The sequence below is a fragment of the Rattus norvegicus genome, chromosome 9, assembly GCF_036323735.1.
Source record: "Rattus norvegicus strain BN/NHsdMcwi chromosome 9, GRCr8, whole genome shotgun sequence".
Classification (NCBI taxonomy): domain Eukaryota; kingdom Metazoa; phylum Chordata; class Mammalia; order Rodentia; family Muridae; genus Rattus; species Rattus norvegicus.
This window is the reverse complement of record NC_086027.1, coordinates 88,616,593-88,629,818: the sequence shown is the minus strand read 5'-3', so window position 1 is coordinate 88,629,818 and position 13,226 is coordinate 88,616,593. Positions and strand designations below refer to the sequence as shown.

General features: G+C 44.7%; 1 protein-coding gene across 3 annotated transcripts in view; it reads left to right on the top strand.

Moving 5' to 3' along the window:
* Positions 1-13,226, top strand: part of Serpine2 (serpin family E member 2) — a 64,115-nt gene that overhangs the window by 7,434 nt on the left and 43,455 nt on the right. The window lies entirely within an intron of this gene.

Below are 13,226 nucleotides of genomic sequence, written 5' to 3'. Positions count from 1 at the left end.
ACACAGAACAGGAGACTTAACCACCTATAAGTGTTGTTACATCTTCCTCCAAGGAAGCCCTGTAATGGAGATATTTCCAAAGGCAAGTGGTTACATCTTCCTTCCAGGGGCCTGTAGGAATAATGGAGATGTTTCCTGGTAAAAGGTATTGTTTGGGTTTTTTTTGTTGTTTTTGTTGTTGTTGTTGTTTGTTTGTCTGTTTCCTTCATATCCTGAATATAGGTCTACCTGAGAAATTCTTCCATTGAGGTTTTGGTCTCTCTTCAGATCATAGCTGCTAACACCCACATTACCTTTCCCTCACAGTGCAAACCTAACAAAAACAACTCCAGCAGAACTGTGTTTCGTAGGGGCTCTGCCTTTCCTGACCCTCGGATCTGACTCTGAAATTGAAACAAGAGACTTGGGGTCTAGAGGTTCACCCTTTGTCTCTGCACTTCTCTCTCTCTTCTTCACAGGACTACAACTAGCTCCAGGTTTATCTTCCCAGAGCCCCATTATGAAGAGGGAAGGAGCTTTCCTGGCAGTTCTAGTTGGGAGGAAAAAAAAATGGTAGGAGGAAATCTGATTGGCTCGGTTCTAGTCACTGGCCTTTCTCTGCGCCAATGGCTGCAATTATGAGAACAGGGCTCTTCGGAGGGGCTGAATGGAAGTCAGGTGTTCAGTGCTATGGAATCAGGCTGGGGTAAGGTGTGCTAAGCAGGTAAGTGATCTTCAGTTGGCAGTGGCTCTGTGGGCTCCTTGACCATGCTGCCTACCTCTGGAATAGGCGCTAATATCTCTTCCACTTATCCAGTTGTAAGAGAAGAATGGAAAGCTCATGTGTCCACAGTCATATAGCCTATGTCTGTCCACGACAGAGGGAGATTTGTAAGTCTAAGTCTGGGAATGTGAGCCGAAAGCCTGGATCCACAAAGACTTACATCGCTTCTCAGCAGTGTTTACGTCCTCTGGAAGAGAAAACCTTCCAAATTGCACCCTTCCTTTCAAGCCACTGTCTTTTCCATGGGACATGATCTCCCAGGCCCACGAGGGAGGAAGAGGCCAACACTTTTAAGTTGCTTAAAGCGGTGCGTCGGTGTCATTTAGCCTCTCAGATTCTTCCATAGCCTCGTGCCCCACCCCCACTCCCTCCGAGACTGGAGTCTAAAATTAGTGCTGACCTTTGGGTGGAGAAGCCAGAATGTATTTACACACAGTCGTAAGGACCAATTTAGCCTGAGCTGGATACAAGTGCCACAGGACCGAAGAATGAGTGTAATGTGACTTTTTAAAATTCAACTGTTTGGGGTAACTCTATACTTTATCCAGAACTTGTCATCAGAGAATTCCCCCCACCCCCACCCCTTTTCAGCTCCTCCTTTCTGTTACCCTGTTTTTCTAGCTTTGGAGTCTGGTAGACTTTGGTTTGAATCTCGACCCCATTGATTGCAAGCAGGAGAACATAGCTAGGTTTTCTAAGCTTTCCCAAGCCCTAGCTTTGTCTGTGGGTTGAGCATGAGGGTAACCAGCTCTTGAGTACCATGAGGCTAGAGTGGAGAATGTATCTTAGGTAAGTGCTGGACATAACAGTAGGAGTCGAGTCTGACAGAACGTGGTTATAGTTTTGGATTATGTTTGCCACAGTGGTATAGGTGAGTGTTTGACTTCCCCAGGATTCCTATTCTGTGTGCCTCTGACCTGATGTGTTAGCAGCTCTATGTATTTGGCACCTTTCTCTCTAGTCTACCATCCCGTGATACTCAGTAGGCAACGCTCCCTCTGATTGGCCTCAAGTCAACAGAAGGATCTCCCTCTATTGCTTTCCACTTTATTGAGGCAGGGTCTGCCCCTGAACCTGATTGTGATTCATCTGGCTGGCCAGCTTACCCCAGTCATTCTCTGTATGTGCATCCCCAGTATGTGCCGTGGTTACACATAGACCACCCCTCCCAGGGCTTTTAAGAGGGTTCTGGGAATCTGAAATCTAGTCCTCATGCTTCTGTAGCCAACAGCTGACCCAGAATCATCTCCCCAACTGAGAAATGACCATTTAAAAGATGTGTCAAATGGATTTGGAACACATGGTCATTTAATTATGTTTGGATTCCCTAAATATACAAGAGTTCTAAGAATGTTTGACTTGCAAGTATTCCCAGATCAGCTACTTTCTGCTGCAGTTGATAGAGTTGTCTTAGGGCTTTTCTGGCACTTGTCCATTTGAGACATTACAACACTCTGGGTATGCTGCCTGCATCTGAGTTGTTGCTCTGGTCATGGGTTGGAAGATGTCATGGAGGTTTGGCTAACTTAATTATAAAAAGAGTGTCCTTTTTAAAGACACGAATTTTCTTTCGGAAATTAATTTGCTAAGAGATTCAGATCACCTACTGTCAAATCTACGTTAGTTTCTTAATATGACTTACTGGTTAAGATAAAACTTTAGAAGACTGGCCAAAGATGCTCAGATATTCATAATAAACCTATTCCTGAACAGCAAGGTGGTAAATTATGAATTATGTCCTGATTATACAAATGTGAATTAATTCAACATAGTTGAAGGGCTGAAAACATAGTTGAAGGGCTGAAAACATAGTTGTTCCTACAGGTTTGTGTCACTTATTTGACTAAAATTTTTTTTTGTGCAAGTTAAGTACACCTTTTGTTTGTATGCTGGTTAAGTTATGATTTCATGACTGGCCTTCCTTCTAGTTATGTGTGTCTTCTCTGTCCTGTGAGAACCAACAAACCTATCATGGCCTTCCCGGTTCCTTTTTGCTGTGCCTGGTGTAGAGGAGCTGAAAAGAGTCTTCAAGCAGAAGGAAGTGAGAAATTACAGATGATCAGTATGTCAAGTGCTGCTAGGCACGCTTTATACTTGACTTTGATGAGCCTTAACGACACTTGACTGTAAGGGGAGTGGGTCAAAGCTTATAGTGAGAAACCGTGAGTCCTAGATGGGCAGAGCAGCTTGTCCAGACGCTCATGGATCAGAGAGACTGGAACCACGTGTCCCTTGTAGAGGAAAATCTTTATTCTGAATCACTGTCTTCTGCAACAAGGCAAGACCGCTCAGACAAGAGGTCAGGACATGGCTGGGCAGGGAGTGACTTTGGAAGTCAGAGGAACTTGGGCTTAAATCCCAGCTCCATATGTAATTGCTGTGTGGCCCATGTTAAGTATTCACCTCTCTATGCTCTGTTTCCACAGGTAGAAAGTATACATGGTCAGGGTTTTTTCCTTTTTTGTGGGGAGGGATTGTGTCTGTCCCATCTCAAACTGAAAGAGCTAGAAAACGCAGGGACTTAACCTCATGTCATAGTCAGGGATGTGATGGAACTCCCCTCTCCCATTGTTGTTACCTGTGACTCGCCATTCAAGTCTCGGTCCAGTTTTGCAGCAGGTCCTGCCTGCTTCCTAACTTTGGCCTGCAGGCTCTTCTCATCCATTCCCTATAAATTTGTGGCCAACTTATGCCCCGCCCACCTCACCAATCTATATTTTTTCCCATCATCCTGAAGAGGAATCTGTCAAAAGTACAAGAAATTCTACAGATTGCCTCTTAGTGTACGCGCCCCTCCCATAGCATCCAGAGATTGAATGACAGCCCTCTCACTTAAATTCAATTTAAGGGCCAGGTTTTGAGCACCTGCTCTGTAATAGGTACTTAGAGGCACCTAGGTGAATGGATAGGACAGCCATTGGCTTTGGAGGTTCTCATCCACTTATGTTGAAAAATGTCGGTGTTCAGGTTAAGTGAGAGCAGGGGCGTAGCACAGTGGCAGAAGGGAAGCAGCCACAGAGTGCTCTAGAGGGTGCAGAAGCAACAGTGAAGGGGCTGGACAGATGACTCAGTCAGTCAAGTGCTTGCTGCACAAGTGAAGGACCTGAGTTTAGATCCCCAGTGTCCATGTAAAATCTGAAATGTCACATCATCACACATCATCACAGGATTTGGGAGGCAGATAGGCAGACCCCTGGGCTCACTGACTACTTGTTCTGGTGGCTGTGGTTAAGGTTGAGGCTCAATAAGAGACTCCATAGCAAAGAATAAGACAGCAAGCAATCAAGGAGGACATCTAACATTGACCTTTGGCCTCTACCCATGGACACATGGGCAAGCACAGCTGCATACACTTTCATGTATACCACAGGAAAGCACAGATGTGGATGTGTGCGCTCAGAAGACAGTGAACATTCCATGGAGTTGTTTTGCTTTTTATCACCATGAGCTGTGCTGATCAATATTCCCTCACCAGAGCAGACTTGATCCTACAACCTTCATCTTGCCCTCAGTCCTTCCCTGGGTCACTCATAAGCTGGCAAAATTAATGATGTTAATGAGATGTTTGGCAGGTCAGACTGCATAGTAGTCTGTGATCTAGAGAAGGAGAGAAGCCACCGGTGTCCCTGGAGCCACAGGCTGGGAAGGCCTTGACGTATCTGTCAAGTGATCTGGTCTGGAGGAGACTGTGGTTGAGGGTGGCTCTGTAGATGAGGAACCCGGTCTGCCCCCTGAAAAATACAGGCAAGTGACAGGATTTCCTCTGTGGTGTGAGGACAGTGATAGCCAGTTCTTAGGCAGCTAACTAGCTGGGAAGTTTCATGGTGTTCATGAGACACTCTGTGCACAGAAGTGCTGTAAATGTCACCAGGGTGTCTGGAAGGTAAGTCTGTGCACAGGTCAAGGGTGAGAGCATAGCTAATGAGCGTGGGTGTCTAGAATACCTGTAGGAAACACTGTCTCTGTTTCTTTTACTTGTAGACTTGCAAAATTCCCTGTGCCATAAGCTTTGTAGAGTGGTTTTGTATCGATTTGTTTCTGCCAAGAATTGTTTGGCTCTTTGTGGCTGACTACAGGTAGACAACTCCTTTACTGGGGAGAAATTAGTTTGCACACAAAGAAGATAAACGTTTTAGTGGACGGCCTTGGAAAGCGTGAACCGTTGTTCCTGGGAAGCTGGTACTTTTATTCAGTATGCATGGTTCCAAGAACAGACACCTATGGAACTGTATGCATACACATGTCTCCCAGCAAGGCGTACAGGCAGCAGATTGTGCGTCCATAAGTCATCCACAGGTAACACAGTGGAAACTTCCTCTGTAAGTTGAAGCTTGAAGCTTAGAGACTACCTGGGTATGATGTGAAGGACTTCCCCAAGATTGTCCTGCAGGGGAACAGGGGCTGCTGTCGAATGTAGCCCATCTCTGTGTTGTGTTCAACAGCATTCAGTATTCACGGAGGGAGATCGCTGGGTGAAACTCACGAGCAACTGGCTTTGAATTGGTGAGAGAGACACACATTAGCCTGGCATCCTGCCAGTCATCTCGTACTTGAAGAGTTGTTGAAGATTGCACAATGAAAAGGGGGATATTTTCTTCTTAAAGGAGGCAGAGACATGCTAAAGCCATAGGACCACAACTGGCAGCTAATTGAATGTTGTGAGTTACGGTCACATTCACTGCTGTGACAGATAATGCCTAAATATGTAGCATGGATCATTCTCCACATGCCTGAAGCCCAGGGTGGGTATGGCTATGGGAACTCAGCCTTCTACTTCATGGCTCCTCTTCCCTTAACCAGTGCTCATCGGTCATTATGCTGGTCAGTTCTGAGATGGTGACAGTAGACAGATCCTGGAGCATTTGCATGATGGACCAGGCCCAGGAACAGCTTATATCATCTCTCCTATTTTTGCTAAGTATTCAGTCTTGAGTTTTCTTGGACTTTCATCAGAGGCCAAGAAACGTCATCCAGCTTTGGGTCTGCAATGGTGGGGAAATGGATTACCTGGTATCCTAGTTGGGGTTACTATTGCCATGATAAAACGTCAAAGCGACTTAGAGGGACAGGGTTTATTTCGGCTCACACTTCCAGGTAACAGGACATCACTGAGGGACATTAGGGCAGAAGTCTGGAGGTAGGAACTGGTGTAGAGCCCATGGAAGAGTGTTGCTTGCTGGCTTGCTCCTCATGGCTTGCTCAGCCTGTTTTCTTACAGAACCCAGGACCAACACCAGCCCAAAGGTTGTCCCAGCAACAGTGGGCTGCACCCTCCCTATGAACCACTTAATGTTCTACAGCCTTGCCTACAGGCCAGGTCTATGGAGGCATTTCTCAACTGGGATCCCCTCCTCTCTGATGACTCTACCCTCTGTCGAATTGACAAATTATCTGGCACAGCTGGCCCCCTGCCTACTCTGTCAGAAGTAAAGACTACTAAAGGTCACTTGTTAGCAGCAACACAGTGAGTCATTGGCCGTAGGGGTCATGGATATTTTTGCCTCTGGGGAAAATTGTACGGTCGTTCCCTCAGAGGCCTCTTACACACCCAAGTCAACATGTCAGGGCCAGTGCCTATGACATGTCTTTGGTAAGGAGATGCAGTGCCTGGGAACATAGTTGCGAAGAACAGAAACAATGGCAGGTATTGGAAGCCGAGGAGGGGACAAAATAAATTGCTTCATGGAAGATGGGGGTGGAGGGAACGTGCTATTTCCAGCTCAGAATACATGTGACTTCATGTCTTAGTCATAAAGTTTGTTTAGTCTAGTGGGCCCAAATTTGTGAAGGCAGCAAGGATCTTTTCACTGGGAAAAGAGGAAACTGAGTTAGGTTATCTGAGAAATATATGATGGCCATCCACACTTGGGAATTAGAAATCCACTAATGGAAGAGTACATCTTCTGGAAGGAAGACCCCCTTTTTTAAAGCAATGTGGAGAAGGGTGTTTACGTACTGGAAAATCAACTCCATGCCTGGGATATCCAGGAAGAAAATCAGAGACAAAGCTTAGGAGCGCCATTCTCACCAACCGTGAGCACTGTTTCCATCTGAAGACATGGAAAGAACCAGAAGGATTAGATAGGTGGGGGCGGGTTTCCGTCTCTGGATGAAGCACTCGAAATGCCAGCCTTGAGGCAAACATACCCTACATGTGCCCGTACATCTGTCTGGCTGTGTGACCTGATCAGGATATATATCACCTGCACATCTCACATGTGACATGATATGTCTACAAGGCTGTGTTTCCAGTAGGGACTTTATAAGTTAAGTCTCTAGTGAAACCACTTGCCTTCTTCATTGTTGAGGAATATCATTTCTCTTTATCCAGGCACTTTGACAAGAATCTCAGCCAGTCTAGCCACCCTACCCATTCCCTGGTGTACTGTCTCTATTCCAGGTTAGGTAAAGGGAGAAAGTAAACTTTAAGATCTTAGGGTTGGGGTGTGTGTGTGTGTGTGTGTGTGTGTGTGTGTGTGTGTGTGTGTGTGTGTAAATTTAGAGATCCTTACTCTTCTGTAGATCTGGTAGAGAGAAGCAGCCAATCCTACAAGGAAAAGCTCTCAGATTGACGTCACCCTCCCTCCATAGCAGTTCTCTGAGGTATAGAGTGGAGGAAGCAGATTAGCACTTGCTACAGAGCAGGGAAACCGAGTCACAGAGCAGGTACGCGATCCATGAAAGGAGGCACAGATGAGGCAGCTGCCCTGTTTCCACACTTGGGTTGTGAACTTAGACTTCTTGTAGGAAATAGCTAAATGTCTTTCTTGTTCCTGCCTCCTATATGTCTTCAGTGTGAGCATCTACTGTAACAAGGGAAGTTGAGGCAAGCCAAGGGAAGAAACTGAGTGTGTGACCATGCTTCCTATCACCCTAGGTGGTTTCTAAGCTTTGAAGAATTATTCAGTTTCATAGTGGGGATGATAGATAGGTAGATAGATAGATAGATAGATAGATAGATAGATAGATAGATAGATAGATAGGTAAGTAGGTAGGTAGGTAGATAGGTAGATAGGTAGATATAGACATATGTGTGTATACACACACATATAAATATATATGTAATACATATATATATATATCACATACACACATACATGTATATTCTGTTTAGATTTGTTCTTACTTTTCATTGAATGTTGTCTTAGTTACTTTTCTATCACTGTAATAGAACACCAAGACCAAGGAGACTTAGAGAAAAAAGTGTTTACTTAGGAGCTTACAGTTTCAAAGATTTAGGAGTCCATGATGGGGGATCAAAGGCATGCTAGTAGGAAGAGCTGAGAGTTTACATCTTACAAGGAGCAGGTAGAGCGGTAAAGACTAGGTAAATGTGAACTGCTAGTCTTTTAAAACCTCAAGGCCTGGCCCCATCGGCACATCTCCTTCAGCAAGGCCACACTGCCTAGTCCTTCCCAAACAGCTCCACCATCTGGGGACCCAGCATTCAAATATACAAGCCTGTGGAGTGCATTCTAATTCAAACCACCACAAGCAAGCCCTCTCCCTGCTTCTTATCCTTCCTTTCCTTACCCCTATCCCAATTGATTTTTCCATGCATTCTTTGTAATGAAAGACTTAAAAGTAAGAGACTAAGACCTTCCCTTACCTTTTTACAGTATGCAGGCAAACCCAGTGCCTTCCACGCCCAGGATAAACTCTACCACTGAGCTGTATCCTCAGACTTACAGGAACCACTCCCCTTTGCTCACCTTCTTTCTTTATTTGGAAGTATTTTTAGATCCTTGCCTTTGGATACATATATATTTATTTATGTGTTTAATTTAGTTTGGAAGGTGGCTCAGATAATTTGCTCCCACCTACTTCTATGTCAGTGATATTTTCTCCAGCTGCTTTGCTTCCTGTAATTCACTAGAAAATTCTGCTTAGGGAGTTTGGCTATACCAAGCCTGGGTAGATGGACAGGAGATTTGGTATTGAGAACCACACTGAAGAGAAGGAGACTCTAAACATCACAGTTGTTGCCATCGCTCACCCAAGAGCAGCCATGGCAGTTCTAATAACAAATGGGAAACACTGTCTCCAGGTTTCCTGGTGGAATCCATTTTGTAAGTGTGACGTCATCAGTGAGTTTAGAGAACCTTTTCTTTAATACGGGCATTTTAGTTCCTGCATCTATTCTGGAATATTAGTGTCTTAGGAGTCTAATTTAGCTACTCTTTCCCCTTCTCTCTCAGCTTCTGTATCACAGGCTCAGCTTTTGCTTGTGTTCCTCGGGTTTGCCCTGGGGAAATGATAATAAATACCGTCTGGTGCCAGAGGGTAGGAAGAAGCATGCAGTACATGATGAACTGGTGTCACATTTTCCTTGCATCTGAGGAAAAAAGAGGCTGCTTAGATGGCATTTCCCATTGGGATCCACAGCACGCAGAATGGAATAAAGACTCAGTTTGTCAGGACACTCAGTGTTATCTGGAGTTAATAGGATTGACGATTACCAGTTTCACAGGCAGATGACTAATAAACAGGGTCCTTTGACTGAATAGCATACTCCATGTTGGGATGGTTCAGAGGCAGGGGCAAGAGGATCTCCATGAATTTAAAGTCAGCCTGGCCTATTACCAAACTGCAGATAAACCAGGACTGCATAACAAAGACTTACCTAAAACATTTAAAACCAAACCAAAGCAAAATAACAACCAACATTCAAGAGAACCTACTTGCTATATGAGGAGTGATTGGTAAAGTTGCATAAGTTACCAGAGGTGGTGTCGTGTGTCTTTGTCTCAGCCCTGGGGAGGCAGAGGCAGGTGGATCTGTGAGGCCATCTGGATTTACATAGTAAATGTCAGGACAGTCATGGGTACGTTAAAAAATAAAATAAAATGAGATTGTGCAAGTTAGTGGCTCAATTCATAGAACTAAAAACCCAGTAGACTATTTGCATGTCAGTAGACACTAAGTTAGCATATCAAAAGTTACACACAACTATATCCCTTCCATTCTTATGCACAACTGTAGATGCCACAGGGACCTCGCCCCTGGGGACAGGTTATTGAAATTTCTAGGTTGTGAGTTCTTTCAACTGGTTTTTCATTTCTTATTTTATAGACCAAAGGTAAAGAGTGAAAGTGTGACTAGAACGTCGACGCCTTCGGTAGATACGTAATTAGTGCCTCTTGTGTTTACCGACTTCCAATTCTAATGTCTTTTATTCTATGTTGGTAACTCTTACTTGCCAGTGCCACCAATGCTGGTCACTCATGTCTGTTAAGGGGAAGCAATGGCTTCCCCTCCTGCTCCCATGGTCTCTTATTTATTACATGGCGAGACATTAATAATCAAACAGTGTGGCCATTTATCAAGGCAAGTAGCTGGCCCCCTTGTTGGTCTGGCGTTCTTCTTGCTGCTTGTCACTTTCTGTCTATCTTGTTTCTTTTTCCTTTAAGGGCTTCTGTCAGTCATCATCGTTGTGAAGGTCCTCCTTTCTTTGTTTACTCGGGAAGTACACTGGCTACTTTGTAACCGGCAAAGCTCTCAGAAGTGGAAGGGGCTTGCATGAGATCTCATACTTTTCCCCCAAATAACATATTTTAAGTCTCCTGCCTTCCTCCCCACACGTGTCCTGGGGGCTTTTGTGTTTGAATCGTAAAGCTCTGGACACCCTTGAGAACTCAGTTTTTGCCTCCTTTTACTCTCGGTGCCTTCCTCCTGTCAGGGTATCCTGTTGCTACTTTTTGCTTTCTTCTCTGGGTCTCACAGGTTTGAACCAGTCCAGTCTATGAACTGTTTGTCTTTTCAAGACACAGAGCCCCTTTTAAGCCATTGTGTTTAGAAGTCACTTGGAGCCTTCGAAACCTCCAGTCATTAATTCACAGTGCTAAAATTTTAGGAGTGGCTGAGACTTCAGGCAAGCTATATTGAATTAAATGTGTGGTGCGCTTTAAGACAGCATTTGATTGTACATTTAAAATAGGGAATGCAAATTGAAATTCCTCCTGGGTGCCTTAAATCATGCATTATATGTGCAGTATTTTCAATTAGCTACAGGGGAAGAAAAAAATCCTTCGGTACGGCTCTATTTTTACAGCTGGGAATTTCTCAGAGAACAACCGACTATTTTATATATGTGAGATTTATTTAAATGACTCGTGGGGGCATTTGCAATTTAACCAATAATTGAAAATATTGTTGCAGGGTGGCAGGTAAAACTAGGAAGTCATTTTGCATTCCAGAAGAGGTGGTTGCGAGCTCAATAGCGCCTTAGTTAGAGTGGGCTGGATGCGGAGTTCAGCAGAGACTCGGCTCTTCACGTCTCATACCTAGGTTTAACCCCACCAGAGAAAGGAGACCGATTAGCTGTGACACGGTACTTTTAACAAGAACTCCCAACTCTAAGATGTTATTCATTTTCTCCCTCTTTTCTTCATTACTTTATTCACTTTACATCCCAATATCAGCTTCCGCAGTCCTCCCAGTCAGCTCCTCCCTTTCTCCTCTGAGAAGTGGGAGCCCCCTCCCACAGGTATGACCACACCCCAGCACATCAAGTCACTGCAGAACTAGACGCCTCCTCTCCCATTGAGGGCAGCACAGGCAGCCCAGTTAGGGGAACAGGATCCACAGGTAGGCAACAGGTTCAGGGACAGCCCTTGATCCAGTTGTTGATGGACAGGATGAAGACCAAGCTTTTTTTATTTTTTATTTTCAATGTGCCAAACAGAAATTAAAAGTCAGATGGGATAGGAGGAGACACAAGTCATTCTCTGAGTCCTGGCCCACACCTTCCTATTCACATCATCCCTGTGCAGATGACGTCTAAGTTCAGACAACTGATGCAGGAAGCAAGTCAAGGCTGCCCGTGTGGACTAACCCACCCTTCCGAGGTTGTTCATATGATGGCTGAGAGGTTATAACTCATGCTCCTACTCAAATAAATGATGTTGTGAATAAATGATGTTGTACCAAAACCCATCATTATTCTGATTCAAACAATGCATATAGGTTAATTGGGCATTTTGTGCCCAGAATGGGAATGGTATGCATTTATTTCTAACCTTTATAATAATGGTTGTTAACCAGGGCCAATCTTCCTTTCCTCTTCCAAGGATGTCTGCCAGTGTCTCTACGCGTGCAGTTATCACAACTCAGAGGGGATGCAGCAAGCATCTCTTCAGGAGAGCCTAGAAATGTATAATCTAGGGGTTGGGGATTTAGCTCAGTGGTAGAGCGCTTGCCTAGGAAGCGCAAGGCCCTGGGTTCGGTCCCCAGCTCCGAAAAAAAAGAACAAAAAAAAAAAAAAAAGCTTGAAATGTATAATCTATAGCCCCTTACAACCAAGCATCATCCAGCCCAGCATCTGAAGAGTGCCAAGCACTTTTCAATATGTTAGACTGTATGAAATGGTCCATGGTGCACCATCGAATTAAGTTGGACTTTAGAGGCCCGGGTGCCTCTTTAATGCCTTGTTTGTATATTGAACACGTGGGTATCCATGTGCCAGTCTGGATGCCAGGGTAAAGCGACAGACAGAGCAGATGAAGGAGTCAAGAGGACACAAGAAGGTAAATGTCTCATTTGGGAAGAACTTGAACATGGAAACCAGATGCTGAAAAGAGACTGGTGGGTTCCATATATATCTGGAGAAAGAAAGCCTGATCCTGGCCAAGTCCTGCCTTATAGGCTACAAGGCAAACTCCAGTTGCTAACAAGAGCATTGGAAAGCCCTTGGAGAGTCTGATGCAGATCCGGGCAAAATGTCATGGCCTGCTTTTCTTCTCTGTAATCCAAGAGCAATGTGAGTGGTGACTTAGATACAGGAAATCGGTGCTCTCTTCCAGAGAAGTTGATGGCTTACACTGGGAACAAGGAGATGGGGAAGATATTTGAGATGTATTACAGAGGGAGAATGAATGTATTGCTGATTCTAACAGGACAAGGGAAAAAATAATTCCCAGACTTTTGGCTTGGATTCTTGGGTGGAGACTTAGGTAGTGGGTGATGCTACTTAGTAAGGCCTGGCAAATAGCAAGTTTAGTGGATAGGACCAGCCCAGGGCTTCCTTGGATTTCCATGAAAATTGTTAAGGGGATATCTATATGCAGGAACACTGTATTTTGGTGGTCTGCTTATAAACACTTAAGCCTTTTCTCCCAGATTGCCTGTTGTTCTGGGGTCACCCTAGTGGGCTTTTTAGAGTGGTCCTACATTATTGGTAAGCACTCTCTGAGTGGTTATCAAGCACTTCCTGTTTCCTGTCATCCCGCCCATGTAAACAAACAAAACAGTTCTGAGAGTCCGCTTAAAACCCAGACAGCCTCCATTAAATCTCGCGACCACTGAGACAGGGTCTGTCTGGCCCTACTACACTGAAACCTTCAAAAATTGCTTGAGTTTAATCACACACTATTTCAGTTCCGGGCTGGTAGGAAAACACTTCGTATTCATGTGCTTGGCAGCCGTGTTAAAAAACACAAGGAAAATTGCCAGAGCCCGACTCCCA